Source organism: Vidua chalybeata, chromosome 3 (genome assembly GCF_026979565.1).
Source record: "Vidua chalybeata isolate OUT-0048 chromosome 3, bVidCha1 merged haplotype, whole genome shotgun sequence".
Classification (NCBI taxonomy): Eukaryota; Metazoa; Chordata; class Aves; order Passeriformes; family Viduidae; genus Vidua; species Vidua chalybeata.
Window position 1 is genome coordinate 81,080,978 of NC_071532.1, and position 18,124 is coordinate 81,099,101.

The window sequence follows — 18,124 nt, forward strand, 5'->3', positions numbered from 1 at the left end:
GCTGCAGGTATTAAGGATAGTGTAGTGTATGGAGGGGACTATTGATTTTGTTTCTTTAGAAGTCAGCTCATTAACAACTGGCAAATTCCAGCTGTAGTGCTGAACTGATATGCCCTATTGTTTCAATTACAAATGCATAGTTTCTAAGCTATTTTTTATTATCAGCCCCTTCTTAAGCTCACAAATATTCACATCCTGTTACCAGCCCCTTCCTAAAGCAAATCCTGTGGTGACTCACACCAAAAATAAACGGTGTATCTGCATTAGGAAGGTGAAAATAAATTGATCTGATGGTAAGTGTCACACGTATAATTTCCTTTTCCTCTCATGGCTGCCCATCTCTACAGTTTATTCTTTTCTCTTGCTGCACTTTCTACTTTTAGAGTTACTAGTAAAAAAATACCATTACAGATAAAATGTGTGAAAGTAGAGATAATCTTCTGATTGTGGGAGGAAACATTTGTATCCTTGTAACATCTTTAAGCAGCATTTCTGCTGAAGAAACTTTTGCAAGGTCTTAAAGGCTCTGTAGACCTTACAAATGGGCACATTGATCCCCTGTAGTCTCAGCTGCTGTAGCTGGACAGTCTGCATGTTGCTTTTAGTGGGAGCAGTGTCTTAACAGCACTTGATTGACTGCAAAAAAAAATCCACCTTTTGCAGTAAAAGGTAGGTCACAATGGTTTTGATGACGATTTGTGTATGATTTGATGGTTTTGTCCAGTTGTAGGTTCTGTTTGATGTTTAGACCATATGGCTGTTACATCTGTTGTTGCTTTCCTTCTGAACCATCAAAGGTGATGGAAGAAATTCCTCCATTCCAACAAGGAAGGATCATTAAAGTTTGATTAACAGTTTTAGTGGAATATTCAGGGACATTATTACTGCCCTGGAAAAAATGGTCTTACAGTTCTGATCCCCAAGAGAGTAGTCATCAAACAAAAGTATCTGAGGAACATCTTATGAGGGTGGTCAGGTGTCAGGGCTCACCTGACAGAGAAAGCAGGAAGTTTTAAGAAGTAATATTTTTCTCTTTGAAAGAGGAGATGAACTGGTGAGTGTGTCAGGGGGAGTATAATAGATGTTCTGTAATCCAGAAGAAAAGTAAACCACTGGAGGAGAACTTGGGAGACCCTTCACAACTCTGAACTGAAGCCTCTCAGCTGAGGTAAGAAAACGGAAGTGGGAAATGCTTAACATCTAGAATCTTTTTCCCAGATCTGTGGAATATTTGAGCTAGCTAAAAAGTGGGAGCAGGGGGAAAGTGATTTTCCATAACCTTATGAGATCCTATGTTTGTGATTTTACTTCTTCTATTGCACCCGTACCAAAAGAGGTGAATTGCAAATCTGTGATGCTTCCAAAACGAGGACCCTTAGAGAGCATGACCTTGGTAGCCTCAGGGTCATTGCTGGTCCTGAGACAGAGGTGTTATCCAGCCAGGCCTGAGCCTATTTGCACTCTCAGGAGGTGGGACAGAATATCTAATCTGGCATGTTAGGAGTATGAATTTGTTCTTGGGACAGGTGGCTACAGGAGCATTGCAGGGCTTTCACTGATACTTGTGCTCTACAAAGTGCTTTGGGTGAGCCTTTGCTATTCAAGAGAATAGTAATAAATTCTGCATGTGCTCTGCAGCAGAGACCAGCACAAACCAGTGCAGCAGACACGAGTGCCTTCAGGAGAGTCATGGTTGCAGGAAGGGAGGTTTTGTTCCCAGCATTGCACGGCTTCGCTAAGCCTGACCTACTCTTGTTCCAAGATGACAACTTTAAGCATAAGAGATGCCCCGGGTGACATTGCTCATTTATAAAATTCCCTTTTGTTGGATCAAATTTAACGTGGTCTCCTGTTTCGAATTATCTCTTTGATTAGCTGCAAAGTTTTGATGTCTGCAGGAGGAGAACAATTGCATCAGTGTGTGCTGTCAGCCGGGACTCGTGGCTGCTGGGGAGTTGCTAGGATACCTCTCTAAAAGGTACGATTCACTTGATTAACCACCAGCCCAGTTTGCATGAGAAATATTTTTCCTATCTTTGTTTTGTGCTGGCATCAACTGTGCATTAGATGTGCATGTGTGTTTAGAGCAAGCTACAGGTTGATTTTCATGTGTGTCCATTTCCTCCTTTTGATATGCAATAAAACCCTCTCTGCTTCACAGCAAAGAATCCAGAGCAGTTACAGTAGCAATTCCAGTAATCTGTAAAATGAGCATTTCTTCCAGAGGGGAACATCTCTAGGGACAACCTAGAAAACCAAGGGAAGGTTTGACTTTGGATATGCATTTTTGGCATTATAGTTAAAGCTTCACTTTATATCTGTGAAGATGCAAGGCAATTTTCATCTCCTATGAACTATTTTCTTTCCCCACTCTGAGCAGGGAGTTAGACCAGATGACCTACCAAGGTCCCAACCAAAACTATTCTATGATTCTGTCATCTGTGCCACATTCCTCTGGTATTAATGCTCCCTTCCAGTGGAAATGCCTTGCACAAAGCTGCTTCGTTCCATTTGCACAAAGTTGTCTCAGAACACCTCCTGTGTGCCTGTTTGTTCCTGAATATGGGAGTATTGTATTCAGGATGCAAAGCCAATCTCAAGTCTCTCCCCAGTAGTTGCTTCCTACATATTTATCTTTCCAATACCTTCTTTTTACCTCAATTTTCCTGAAACATATTGTTCAAACATTAGAGCATCTTGCCATCATTTCTGTGAATCCTCTCTTGTCCCACGACTTTCTTTCTGCACTTTCCCTCAGATTTCCATAAACTCCTTTTGCTGCTTCCACCATGTCTTTCCTCCAATGGACTATCATTTCTTCCTTCTGTCTGAACTGACTTCTGCTTCTCATCCCTTAGGCATGACAGTTATCCTCTCCCTACATTCCCTTTATCTCCTCTCCCAGGTTTCATTCCCCACTCTCAAACTCCCTGCCAGCTGGGTTGTGCTGTGTTCCCTTTCACCTGTGGGTGGAAGTAGTGTTGCCAGAGGGTAGGAAAGATGCTGGAAAGGGATGTGACCTTATTTTGGAACTGAGTTGCCCACACTGGAGCACTAAGATGCAGGTGCTGGAGCACTCTGTCCAGCGAGCAGGTACCAAGATATGTGTACCCAGCCAGCCTGGGTACCCAGGGCACAAGGCTTGCCTGCTCAGAAGTTCTCCTCAGTCTTCTGTTCACTCTTTTAAATGGGGAGAGTGGCTGGCTTTGGACAGGCCATTTGTGTCCTTTAGGAGCTGCCAATCTTATCTCACCTCTGCAAGTCATTAGGATTTCCTCACTGTCCTTTCTTGCCTTCTTGAAACTGCCAGGTGCTCCAGGCTGCTCTTCCCAACATCCTCCCTCAATGGCATGGCTGTTTTAGTCTAGGTATCGATCCCCTGCTATTCCAAGTAACCTAAAAAGCTGCACATTGCTGTGCTAGGATCTTGATGACCTGCTAATCTGAGTGCCTCTGACAGCCCTTCTGCTGATCCTCCTGCTGCTCCCACATCCCAGCCTTCCCAGTCGTTTTCCCTTTATGCAGTCTTCTTGTTTCCAGTGCTGTTCTCTGTGCTGTGATATATTGGGAGTCATGGGACTTGGGCTATGTGCTGCTGTGCTGTGCAGAGCTTCTAACGAGCTGTGAGCTTCACAGTTTGCTGCTTAATAATTCTCATGGTAGCAAGGATGGATAACACAGGTGCTGTTGTTCAGTAGAGATCACTTAATTACTAGTACTCAGCATGAAAAAATTGTGTTCAGATTGGCAAAGGGCACACACTGAACTCCCATACCTGACCTTCCTCTTGCTGTACAGTAGCTGATTCTGGCTTTGAATTCTCAGTTGAAACATCTTAAACTGCCTGTGTGAACCAAGCATCTGAGCCTTGGGGAATGATCTTTGTTTAACAAGTCAGCATTAGTTTGACTGGTACATGGTTTTCCTTGTCTCATAACCCATCCTGTACAGTAACAACAGCAGCACCTGGGTTTCAGAGACATTTTTGACTCAACATACTTTCTAAACCAACGGGTCTCATGCCACCCATGTGAAAACCCTGAGGAAATTAGAGGTGAAAGTGGCCTTCTCCAAGTCACAGGGGCTGGTGGTGGAATTTAGACTAGGAATTTCCACATTGTCATGCTTTATAAGGCACTGTCCCCAGACTTGTTTGTGTATGGGCATCGTCTATCCAAGTCTCACATATAGTGCAGTTCTGGAATGAGTTGTGTGCACTTTTTTTTTTTTCAGAAAAGCATAAATCCAAGATGGAAACATTCCCAGGATTATTCTAATGTCTTCTGAAAATCATGGCTCTCTGATATTTTGCTTGTTCCTAGTGACTACACCCCAAATGCTGGCATATGTAAGTAACATTTGTGAGCAAAGGATGTAGCTTCACCTTATCTGGTAAATTACAGCATCCTCCTGATGCTACACCTGCTATCCAGTGGGGGGAAAAAAAGCATGGTTAAAGCTTGAGCATGATCAACATTTACAAGATTCACTGGAAATACTTAATTTTAAGCAATATTAATATTTTTATCTTCTCATCAGTTATAAATTACACTCAGGGTCTAGAGTTTCTCCAAAATGTAATCAAGTAAATCCTGATTTTAATGAGTGGCAATCACTAAACCTGGGAATAATTGTCCTGACTTTCTTAGCAGCAAGGCATTGCAGCACCTCTTGAATTCAACACAAGATTAACCTTCCTGGGGAAGCAGACTCTTGTCCTGGAATAATGTATACCCATGGATAAGATCTGCACATCAGTACATTGGAGATCAATAACTCTTCTCCTGATTTGGCCAAATGATGGTGCAATCAGCCTGAGCTCAACTGGAAGATTGAGACAAAGTGTATGTTGCTGTTCAAGGTACTTCATACTTCTTGGAAGGGTGCATGTTGAGTTTTATAAGTGAATCACAAAGTAATTGCAGGCTCCTGATGGCTCAGGCTGAAACAAAGCACTGCTTATAGGGCTCGTGTTGCTCTCTGGTGCTTGTTCACTCACGTGCTTCGTTCCTGAGCAGCTCTTGTCATCACTGTCTGTGTACCTGCTGCAGTGCTGTGTTATCACACACTCACACAACGGGCAAGGTTGGAAGGCACCACAGTGGGTCACCTGGTCCAATCTCCCTGCTCAGGCTGGCTCATCCTACACCACATTGCACAGGATTGCGTCCAGATGATTCTCGAGGAAGGCTCCACAATCTCTCTGTGCAAGAATTATTTAGCTCAGATTAAAGTTTTATTAAATGTATCAGGGCTCACTTTCACTTGTACAGACTGTCCTGGTAGTTCAATGTACCTTTCTTTCCTTAGCCAAGATCTGAGGTCTTGGTCCCAACATTTATGTTGTTTGGGACAAGGAGGCCTTCTTACCATAAGCAATAAAAGATTGAAAAAAGCTTTCCACAGGCTTCTTTCCCAAATTCAGAAGAGATATTAATGACTCTGCTTTTTATCATCTTACTGATGATTTAAGTTGTGGCACATAGGCTGTCGCTGGGTTGTTCCGTGGCTGCATGGGCAGTGGGTCCCACAGCTGGGAAGCTTTCCTGTGTATCACCCGAGTTCCCTTTAGAGGGCACCGTTGACTTCCCTGAAGCCTACATTGATGTTTGTGCTTGCTGTAACGAGGCTTGCTACCCCTCTGAGGTACGTTTCAGTATTTTTTTGCTCTAAATATTTTGGATGCTCTAGGCTACTGCACATTATCTACCGTGTGCAAATAATTGATATAAAATGCACCTTGTAATAGACTTCTGAGGCCTTGGCTATGACCATTTTCTCAGACACCAAGCAAAATGCTGGAAGGGACATGCGCTCCAGAATGCTGAACTGTGTCTTCTCACAAAGGCCTTAAGAGGACTGGAAGGCTCAGCTTCAAAACATAGAGGCCAGCACAAAAGTGAGACTTCTCTTCTACTGTGTGGTCTGGGAGATGCAGATTCTCCTGTCACACCTCTGTGACTAGATCTGCAGAGATGTAGTGGATTCTCCTTCCCTACAACTGTAGCTGGTTTACAGCAGATGGGATGTGTCTGCAGACAGATGTTTCATTTCCTCTTTCCCACGCTCAATTTCTTTCTTTGTGTGCTGTCCCTAAGGTGGGCAGGACATGGCTGCATGGTCATCTTACTTCATAAAGTGGTACCAAATGAGCACAGCTTTAGGGGGTTGTTAGTGATGTGTGTTCCTTTCTAGAATGAAGACGTTGCTTTTAGATTTTTTAATCTATATTCCTGCTTCTTGTCTTTAGTGAAAAAGTATGGATATCAGGGAGGTATAGGAAGCGCCTACTGTAGCCTCACAGCTTCAAATGCACGGTTCAAGGGGAGTCCACAGTGATGTAAGCAGGATAATTGTGAAAATAAATGTCTGCTCTGCAACAAAAAATGAGATTTAATTTTAGAATTTAACACTCAAAAGTATGTAACTCATTTTTCCTGACAATTATTGTAATTTCATATAGAGCATCCATCAAAATAGTCATTCAGATGCTCACCTGGTCTCTCACTCCATGTTATTGCTTATATCCTCTTCAGTGCAATTGCATCAACATGGTCCTCATACATGGGTTTATATTTTCTATTTATGCAGTTAATTAACTGCAGGGCTGCCTGAGCCTTCCTCTAATATTGCAGAAGGCTGAGGACTGTTCAGTGTTTGCAGCATTTGAGCTGGGTTTTTGATCATGCTCCTTACGCCTTCATTGGCTTGCAAGGTGCCCATGGCCCCCCGTGGGAGCAGCAAACTGGTACGGGCAGAGGGACAGGACAGGACTGGGCTGAAGGACAAAGAAAAGCCCGGTGGGGGTGTAAAAGCCATCCTTTGGAGGATGGAGGAGGCAAGGGGGAATGGCAAGCACCACGGAGCTCTCACACGGCAGAAGCAGTAGCTGGAAGGCAGCCCAGAGATGTCCCCAGGTGTGTAATCCTGTGAATCTCACCAACCCCTCACTTTCCTCTTCTTCCATCCGTGTCACAGGTGATTTTCATAACATCCAGCAGATTAAACCTCTTATTCAGCAAACTCCACGTAATTTTATCTTGTGTCAGTGGCACTTACTGTTACACTGTTGCACCTCTATCCCCAAAAGCTTTTCAACCTCACTCTTACAACTCACTGAAAGCATCAAATCTCTTCTGAAATGTTACAAACTGTCTTTTTTCTCCCCCTAGTTACATCAGCAGACCCAAGATGGAAGAAAAATCTATTTCTACAAACTTCTAGTTTATTTATGTAGTCATTGATGGCAGGCATGTTTACATCTCTGTGATCCTAAACCTTAGGGAATTGCATTTCATTTCAGGGCTGCTGGGTCTGCAAAATCCCATGAGATTTTTAGCTTTGATTTAAAAATAAACAGGGTGATTTTTTTTTCCTATGGTTGTGGAGCAAGCCTTGAAAGATAGAATTTGGAGACCTCAAAGAAAAAGAAAAGAAAGCACATTTAGGAGATAAAAATATATTATTAAATAATAAAAGTTTCCAAGTGCATATTTCATCTTGTGCCTTCTTTAAAAAAATAATATTTTCATTTTCATGACAGAAGTTGACAATTCATGATTTTGGATTTCCTTAGAGAAAGTCCCCACCAAGATGATCACAAGTTTCAGTCTGGAATACACCATTACACTGAATGCTGTGTTCTTCCTACGTAAAAGAGGATGTATGCAGTTAAATAAATATATATTATTGGTATCACCACCTTACAGGAGGAGAACAAACACACAGAATCTGACTCTCCCACAGCTCCCAGCTCCCAGGTACCTTAAGGGAGCCATGCAGCTACTACACCCACTTTGTCCAGTTTCAGACTTGAAGGGCCATGTTTTAATCTTGGCTCATATGGGAGCCAGTGGGGTTGGTGACAACCTCTCTGAAATCACAGGTTCTTTGTACATTTATTCCTCTCTCTTCAAAGAGGTGAGAACAGTGGTGTGTCTCAAAGTATTACCAGTTAACTTAGAAGGCACCTCTTCATCATAAAACCCAGTCCTGCAGTCAGACAAAGGAACATGGCATCTCACCCTTAGCTTAAGCTGAATTATTTCAGTCTTAAGACTGAGTTGTCTGGGTTGCTTGTGCTTCCTTATAGAAAGCTATTCTCACAACTTTAATGACAAGAAAGCCTCTGATTTTCAGAATTAGTTAAATGGTACTCCTTGGTTTTCCCAATGACTCTAAGGTATTTCTGAAAAAAGCTACTCTTGCTTTGCTTTGTGATGCTAAATAAGTCAGGTTCCTCCTATCTCCTCTGGAAACAGGCCTCTTTATCCCCTGTACTGTCCATATACCCTCCAAATTTGTATGAAGTCCTTTCCCTATGAGCTTCTCAGGCAGAGGAAAATTGCTGCAGGTGTCTCCTAGAATCATTACTAAATATTATTTTGAGTTGAATTTGATACGTGGATGTGACTAGTTTCAAAACTAAGGGAGCTAAGACCCAGGCATGTGATCTGTGCTTCATCTCTTAATAATGAATAATTATTATGTATTATTGATTTCTTATCAGTTACTGTAGTTTACAGCTCCAAACACTAATGAAAATGTGGCTGCAGTTATATTAAAATTCTGTGACAGTTATTCAAATACAATGAAAATTGTTATCCAATTTATTGCTGATAACTGATGGGACCTACGCAATCCCTGTAATTTTCAGCTTTGTGGGCTAAGTGCCTTTCACACGTAGCAGACACGAAGACAAAGGACAGTTATGATGATGGACAATTTCCCATTGTTTCTGTTGAGGACAGGAATGTTATCATTTAAGCAACTGGTGTTAATACAAAAGGGATAGAAGCTCTCGCTCCTACTCAGTTTGTTATGCCTTTAAAGACAGTGATAATCTTTCAAGCCATCACTTTGCACCCAAGCTTCAGGATTAGCTCACCATCTAGTGTGACTCCTCAATTTCTTTTCCTTTCCCCAGGATGCAATCTCTGCTCCCATAAGCACAAATATTCTTTTTCCAAGTATTTAACTATTTGGCTTCACTGTGAATTAATTCTGTTTGCTTGTTTGTACTCAGTTTATTGCATCTGCAAGAGGGAACACCAGTCCTTTTTTGTTGTTGTTTAACAATCCTCCAGGTTTTGTTTTATGTACAAACTTTATCAATGGTATTATATATGCTCCTAGTTCACTGATACAAGTTAAATAATGGGAAGACACAGGGCAGTGCACTAAAAATATGCTTCCTTAGTAAGGATTTCCCAGGAACACTTGTCTTTGAGATCAGTCAGTTGACTGGTTTTATCATCTACTACCTTAGTGATGATTTAGTAAAGATGTAATCTACAATAATCAAAATTTCCTACATATATATATACATGTATTTATATATTGAATTGGCATTTAGACATCTATCAATCAAATCTGTGATATGACTAAAAGGATACTGAGTTGCTTTGGAAAAAGATTTTGTTTTCTTATTTTCTTACTGGTATTGATTGTACGCCTCTCCTGTAATTTGTTTAATAATGAAATACCCTTAATAATATACCCTTCTGTTAAATTTGCTAGAACTGATATTAGGCTGACAGAAGAATGGTTAATTTGGTAATCTTTTCAATGCCTTTGACATACAAAAACGCATTGAAAGCAGCCCTGTGGAGAAAGATGAAGTGGTTCTCATTAATGAAAAACAGGACACAAGCCAACAGTGTAGACTTGCAACCCAGAAAGCCAAACACATTCTGGCTGCATCAAAAGAGGGGTGGCCAGCAGGTTGAAGGAGGTGATTCTCCCCCTCCACTTTTGAAACCCTACCTGGAGGGCTGCATCCAGGTCTGAAGTCCTCAGCACAAGACAGACATGGACTTGTTAGAGCAGGTTCATAGAAGGGCCACAAACATGCTCAAAGGGCTGGAACTTCTGTGTAGACAGGCTGAGAGATCTGGGACTGTTTGGCCTTGAAAAGAGAAGGTTTCAGGGACACCTTACAGCAGCCTTCCAGTACCTAAAGGGGACTTAGAAAAAAGACTGAGAATGACTTTTTACACAGGCAGTTGGTGATAGGATAAGTGGGGAAAGTTTTAAACTGAAAGAGAAGAGATTTAGATTAGATGTTAGAAAGAAATTCTTGACTGTGAGGGTGGTGAGGCACAGGAACAAGCTGCCCAGTGGAGCTGTGGATGCCCCATCTCTGGAAGTGTCCAAGGCCAGGTTGGACAGGACTTGGAGCAACCTGGTCTAGTGGGAGGTGTCCCTGGCTGTGGCAGGGAGGTTGGAACCAGATGATCTTTGAGGTCCCTCCCAACCCAGACCATTATATGATTCTATGATTCTATGATACATTCTTGTATGTAGCCACATTTTTTTTTCTTCTTGCTTGTCTTCTAAAGGCAAAAAAATATACCTCAATATACAGTTGCTGTTGGCATAAACCAGCATATTTCCTATTGCCTTCTTTTCAGTTTGGGACAGGATGAGACTATAAGTGTTTTTCTAAAGTCAGATGCAAAAACATGAATGAATCATGCAGAAAAGAAAGAGCAATATTTATTTCTATACTAAGTCCATCTACTTCCAGGGAGCATCCTTTAGGGATGAAAGAATTAATTCCTTTTGCTTCTCTTCATCTTGTGGGTACAATCATTGCTGCTGTGCATTTACACTGATGCTTCTCCACTGTGACACACTCTTCTTTCTTCATTAATTTCAGGTGACTGATGCTCTTGTCTCTGTTCCCAGCATCTTCTGTAGCTATTTACAGACTAGGAAGCTTGGTTTGCTCTCTTCTGATTTACTTTGGCTAGTCCTGGCAAGAGCCCAGATTTGTTTATCTGATGAAGTGGTTGGGATCTCATTGCTGTTCTCATCAAACCGTAGTGAGGTTTCCCTTTCACATATAAATGTCTCAGACACCTGAGAAGCTGAGAGCTAGAGATGGCTAGAAGACAGTTTCCCGTTGCTGCAAAATTATTTCAGATTTCAAAAGCTGTCCTATCCTATTCTGGGACAAATATTTTTCCAGACAGACAGGTTGAGAGAGCTGGAGGTGGTTTGGGGTACAGCACATGTATGCCGACTCTGCCACCCTCATCCAGGGCAGGAATTTGGTCTGTTCTCTGCAGCTCTGAGAAGAAGGAGGTATAGGTTAAGAAACCTAAGTTTAGGAATCTGACTGTAGGTTGTAGAAGCATAACAGACATCTGAGCTTCTTCTGGTGGGTATCAATGGAGCCAGTTCAGCTCCCTCTGCAGCAGGTACCCTGTGCCAAGTCAGACAAACTGTGTGATCCACTGCTTGATTCAGTCACCTACACATGGGGCTTTGAAATGCTCTGTGCTGCCTTGGTGGCTTTGCAAGGTGCACATCTCTCCTACTTCCTATGTTAGGTCTATGAGCTCTGAGTAACCCTTGCATTAAATAAACATCTCTATCCCATTGGGCAGGGACTTTGACCCAAATCCATCACCTCTACGTCAAGTAAAGAACAGATTTTTTTCCTCTGGTTGGTAGATCTGTCATTTATACAAAGTGGAACAGCCTGGATAGCTGAGGAGTGCCTGCATCCTAAAAGTCATTGAATATTGCCAGAGGAGCCATTGGCACAGTTATTAGTAGTAGAATATTTTGGAGAAAAATGTTTGATAGCAGACACATTCCAGGGAAAAAAAAAAAAAAAAAAAAAAAAAAAAAAAACACATCGAAAATTCATGACCTGATGCTCCTAATCAACACACTTGGAGTACAGTTCATGCTCAGAGCAGTGCTGAGAGCCTGGTTTATCTGCCTGCCTGGACTGCTGCTCTGCCTTTGGGGGAATTGCTGAGCTGCATCTCTTCCTGCCTCTGTCCCCTGCAGCTGGCCCTGCAGCAGGAAGCTCTCCTGAAGAGGAGTCCCTCCAGGCAGGCAGCACTTAACCTCCACAAGGAAAGAACATATACAGGCAGTGGAGGATGATGAGGTGAGTGTGCTGTGGCACACAGGTGTTCTATCAAGGAGATAAAATGCTCCTTTTGAAAGACAAAGTTGAACTGCTTGCCCCTCTGTCCCTTACAGCTGCATGGCTGGCACCTTTGCAAAGACCATTTGAAGCCTCTTTCTGCTTTCTGTCTCTATTTTACTACTTAAGATGGAATTTTGGAGATAAATCTTATACTTCTAAAATCCCACTTTACGTATTATCATCCTTAGAAATGTTTGTGGGTTTTTTCTGGCTCATTTACACTGTGAAATACACAAGACCACTTCTCCTCACATCCTCTTACCAAGCATGATTTTTTTTAATGGACATGGAGAAAATGCAAACACTTGCTTGGATTGACAGGGTGTTCAAGTGGTGTCAGATTTTCTCTGTTGTGATTCTTTATTAATTAAGCAGTATTTCTGTATGTAATTCCTCAAGTTCAACATGATTCTTCATCCCCTCTTGAAATTACTCTGCTTTTGAGGCTTCTGAGTCCAAAATGGCCTGGGTGCTGCAGGTTAGGATACATCTTTTTTTTCTTCTTCTTTTTTTTTTTTTCCCTCTCCTTTCTTGTTGTCTGGGATGAAAAACTTTGGATAAAAAAGTCTAGGAAGTTATCAACCCAAATACACTGCTATTATATATCCACCTACCCCAGTGCAAGTCCTTTCTTGCACTGTTGCAAGAAATGCAATGCTACTACTTGCAATGTTACTACTTGGCTTCAATTCTGTTACCCAAAAGGACAATAGGACAGTTTTGGGTTTGTGGTTTCGAGTGGTGAATAAAGTCGTCGTCTTCCTACATCTATCCCCCAGCAAATCTGGAGTTTCCACTTTCAGAAATTCTTTTGAGATATCTTGGCTAACAAAACTGTCTACTTTCTGATTTTGTTTACAGGGAATATTTACAGAATGCCAAATCTCTTCCAAGGTCCTTCATTGAGGTTCTTCTTTAAAAGCTTGGGCTTGGAAGGCAGCGTGTGCTCCAGGTCACCCAGTGTTCAGAGTAATAGATAGATAGCCTTTGGAAACTAGAAATTTGGGAGCTATTGGTCAGTGTTTCTAACAGAAGTATGAGCATCTTTTCATGCACAGACATTGCTTGTTAAAATGACTCCTGGGAGGTATTCTCTTTTGGGATGTGGGTGGCTGACAAGAAGCTACTATGATTTTGGCAACTATTTTCTGCATGCCATTTTTTCCCCTCTCCTTTAAGAAGTATGCCATCTAGATATAGCCTAGGGGCATATCCTCTGTACTGAAATGAGTCTAATTTTTCCAACTGCTTTGTTCTTCCCTGACCCCATTCTATGTAGACTCTATCTTAAGAGCAGTAACCATCTGGACTGTCCCCTATTGGTGCAGCCAGTCCATAATGAGAACAACAAACCAGCAGCCCTGAAGATCCACTGGGAAAAGGGAGAATGATAGATTTGAGTCAGGCACAAATACCTGAAAGCTGATTCAGCAGCTGCAGGACTCAAACAATTTTCTTTGCAAAACAAATACTTCCTTCTACAGAGAGAGAGAGATACTTTGCTTGTTCTCTCCCACCTTCCAGACCTATTCCTAACTGCCTCTCCATCTCTTTCTCAAGAACCTTAACATAATTTCAGGCTGTCTTCTTCACCCACTTCTCTTTCTGGGATGCCCCAATAGGCAACTTCCGCTTCTTTTCTCTCCTTGTGTAACTGCTGGCTGTTCCCTTATGCAGAAAATATCTCTATGCAGGTGATAAGGTGGTTTAACTTCTGCGCCTCTCTCCTCTGTTTAATCCTGTCCTGCTGGCAGCTCTTGAATAATTATCAGCTCTCAGAGTGACAAACACAGATCTCAGCCAAGCCTTCTCCCAGGCTCCTTTCTTTGTGGGGGAAAATTGTACTGGTCATCCCATGCTGCTGGCATTAAGGGCCCTAGAACCAGGGATGTGCTTTAAGTCACACCTCCCATCTTCAGGCTCTTTCTGTGACTCTCATAAATAGAGATGTTTACATGCCAAATGTCACATGTTAAAATACATTTATTTGTGGCTCTACTCTTCTAGGAGATGCAGTTTCACTGTCCACCAGCTGGTAGAGAAGTCACAAGCAGGTGCCAAATGTGACTGCCCTTTCTTCCTAAGGCCATTACACACAACCAGATACCTTGGAGCTTTCTTACCACTTACAAACACTGTGCAAGGAACTGGCAGTGGCATGGACCTGGCAAGGCTGGGAGATGCTCATTGCTCTCCAGGGGCAGGGAGGCTCTGAGGTCAGGGGCAGAGGAACACCTGGGGACTGACACTGCTGTGAGCTGCGCGTGACGGGAGTCCCTCAGCCAGCTGAGTGGGAATGGCTGCTCCAACAGCACTGACTCCATGCAGATGTTGCAAGGTCAGTTTGTACACTTATTGGAGAGCCCAGCTGACTGGTGAAACAGCATTGCTCAAGTTTTGGAAAGGTGAAAATTCAAAGTCAGGTTCTAACCAAGCCATGCCGCCAACGATCTCTGATTTGTAACAATTAATGGCCTTTTTGTTCTGGCTTTCTGCATCATGCAATGAGATCATGATCCATGACTACACTCCTATGCAATAAAATAATACAAATAAATAAATAATAATAAATAATAATAATAATTAATAATAATAAATAATAATAATAATGAGTTGAGTTTTATTATGTCTCTTGCACTGCTTAAAATCCCCTGTGAGCAGTTACTGTCAGTGAGAATATTTAATGTCTTGATGCAATTTGAAAATGTAGCGCAAATGACAGTGTAATAAAACAAAGAACTTCATCAACTTCTAATTGAAATTAATGAGGACTGAACTTCTACTTTGTGCATAAGAGACTTTTTCCTCTACTTTAAAAGCTGTTCTCCTGGCTCCAGGAGTGGCATGACTCAATTTGAATTATCTTCTTTTTCTACCTCAAAAATATTTTACTGCAGAAAACTAGTCTTATTTCAGACAAACAGTAAATTTCATGCAGATTAAGAAGTTAGACATTTCTCTCAACTCCTGCAGAAATGTTTTCCCTATGTATTAGCAGATCTGTAAAGAAATCCTAGCCATCTGTATTTTGTGAGACTAGGAGCTGAAAATACACTCCTTAACTAAGAGACTATTTTCTACCATACTATTTCAGAAATTTATACATAGACGAAATCTTAGCAAAAAAGACTCTGTTATTTCAAGGTCATTTTGAACCTCTGCGGCAGAGGTACAAATATTAGTAACGTCATCAGGCAGAAGCACAGTGCACTGAGGCATGCCAGCATGTTTGTCAAAATGGCTGTGGAAGCCCTTTTGCCATCCCCTGGCAGCAGAAGGGAATAACAGAGATGACTTGAACTGGTCATTGCATTTTATTACCATGCAATAAGACAGGAAAATATAATTCTCCATGCTGACATTTGGCACTGGTACAATTTCACAGACCCCTAATGACTGCAGTGGAGAACAGTTCAAGCCACTCAGCTCCAGGTAACTGAAGTGTTCCTTGTCTTCCAAGTTATATGTAATGTTTACTTTTCTTATAACTTTTTTGCTATAAAACCTGCTAAACCAATAATTAATATTTTCTTTTTCTTTTTTTTTTCTTTACTAGTTTGCACAGCTTTGCAGAGCTTTAAGAACGTCTAAATTGCTGCAAGCTTTAGCACAGCCATTTAGGTCATTCCACATTGCTATACTGCAGCTGTTTGCATTACGTCTTGTGGGTCACTTGTGAAGGGAAGAGTTGTTGTGATGTACTGTGCTTGCCAACAGCAGGCACAAATCAGGAGAATTGTACTTGGAGGCATATCATTAAATTTCAACAAACGGGTTTACTGGAGAAGTCATTCTTCCTGTGAGATCACTAAAGCTGCCATTGTCCATAAACTATTTAGAAGACCTGAGTAAAGGGCTACTTAAAGTCTTCAGCTGATAAGGCTTAATGCTGTGTTTTCTCATTCCTTTGTTTATGATTCTCCTACTCGCCAGTGGTTTCTTATCAGTGCCAGAATAATTTGTGTTCACAGGCACCTACTTTCAGGATTGTTGGATATTTAAATACTAGCTCCATCTAGTACCTACAGAGAGAGACCTAAAGGTCTGTAAGTTTCGTGATGCCACAACGTAAATGGATGGTTAGCTTGTGATAAAAGCATGCCACACAAGCCTCTAAGAAGGTGAGTTCAGGCAACACTTTTTACCTCAGATACTGTTGGTTTATTTCTTTTCATAGCAGTTACACACACTGCTTCTAAAAAGAATTTTTTTTCATATACCATCAGCCTGCACTCTGGGTCTAACTCAAAGACTGTGAAGAAAATTTAGATTATTCTAAGCAAAGATAAAAAAATCTCTATAAATAGGACAGAACTTGTGATATTTTGTTATATTTTACTTTAACCAAATGTGAAGATATAAACACTAAAACTTCTGTTTTCTGAAAATGTGATTAGTCTGCACCTTCCAGAGACAAAGGAAGCAGTGCCCAGAATCCACAAACTCTTCTCCGAAATGGTTACCCTTTTGGAACAAGAAACAGCTTGTCAAAATCCCATCTTTCATAGTGGAATTTGCTACTTCTTGATGGAGAAGGATGCTTCCTGCAGCAGTCTTATATACTTACAAGGCATGAATCAATTTGCATTTTAATCATGGGGGACCCATACCATCAACTGGTGAGAGTGCTTTTAGTTTACCTGAACTCAGTCATTGGGTTGATCCCAGCAGATTTGCCTCTACAGCAACACCTGATTTTATCATAATATCTGTTGAGTATTCAGCCTCTATAAAAATAAATAAATTCTCCTGAAACAGTGCTAAATTCCTTACCGATGAATCTCCTTTCACTATATGAAATTCTAAATAAAAAAAGACAGGTTTATTTTAAGCTTTTAACAGACTGTTGTAGTTAATCGTGTATATCAGGCAAGAGGCTTGGTTGCTAAGAAAATCTTTGGCATGTTTCCATGGGATTTGTGTGTTATTGACAGAAAAAGTACCAAATGATAGGAAATGCATCTGCTAATTTGAATAGTGAAAAAAAAAAAAAAGAAAAAAAGAATAGAACCATTTTCTGCCCAACTTCTGAGTTAATGCAAGCTCAGGCCAAAAATAACATACTTCCTATCAATTTACAGAAAAGATTTTTGGCTTCAAAGACTTGATTAAGATTACAAAAAAAAAAAAAAAAAATCCCCATTTCTATGTGGATAGAACATATGGATCTCTGGTTGTCAGTGGTTGCCCTTACACTGCTGCACAGAGGTTCCTAGGATGAGCTCAAAGTCAGAATCCCTTCTGGAGGTGATCTGCAGAAGCACCCGGTGTGTTTGTTACTTCCAGAAGAAATATCAGTTGTATTTACATTGAATGTTCTCCCACGTGCAGATGTCTGCCATGTGATAAGGCAGACCTTTCTCCATAGTTTTTCCAGCTGTCTCAATTATCATGGTCCAGAAGAGAGGGAGAAAAATGGCCAGAGATGGGGAAGACAGAGTGGGGCCTCCTTTAAAAGGCCCTGACAGTGCTTGCCTGAGGAAAGGACACAGCAGTAGATGTCCAGGGCTTTAGTTGAGCAAAGCCTGCCTAGAGGAACAGATGCCTAGTACCGGGTCATAGCCTGCAGCTCAAAATGCTGCCAGGGAAGTTTTGCCAGGTACTGGAGCAGCCAGTTGCAGAGAAAGCCAGCAACCCCAGTGTGGAGATGGAGCTCTGCATAGGCCAAGTTTTAAAGACTGGCTGACCATGAAAAACATACTTATTCCTCTTTGAAACTTTTTCTTTTTTTGTATTTAAATATCAGCCAGAGTCATCAGGAAGTCAAGAATCAAGCAATGGGGTTAGATCTTATTGATCTGTTCTCAGAAACCATAATTTTAGGTGCCCTGTATTTAGACCCTTGGCTATGCTCCATAATCAGTGCATGACCCCATAATTTAGGATTTTGGAAAAGGAATGAGTCCCTCAGGTCTACAAGCCAAAGAAAACAGTGGATGTGTTGTGGGAGGATATATTGTTTAGCAGGATAACATAGCTTAACAAAGTAATGTGGTGGCCAAGGAGACTACTCTGAGAACAAAGTTCCTGGCATGCTGAGGACATTGATCTACAGTGTAAAGTTCATAAATCTTGTGGAAAGTTAGTTATTCTGTGGGATGATAATTTTATTTTAACTTCTTGAATTCCTGATGCTTTTAGGCATCTTTTTTTATTCCTGGGCAAGGAAAATCA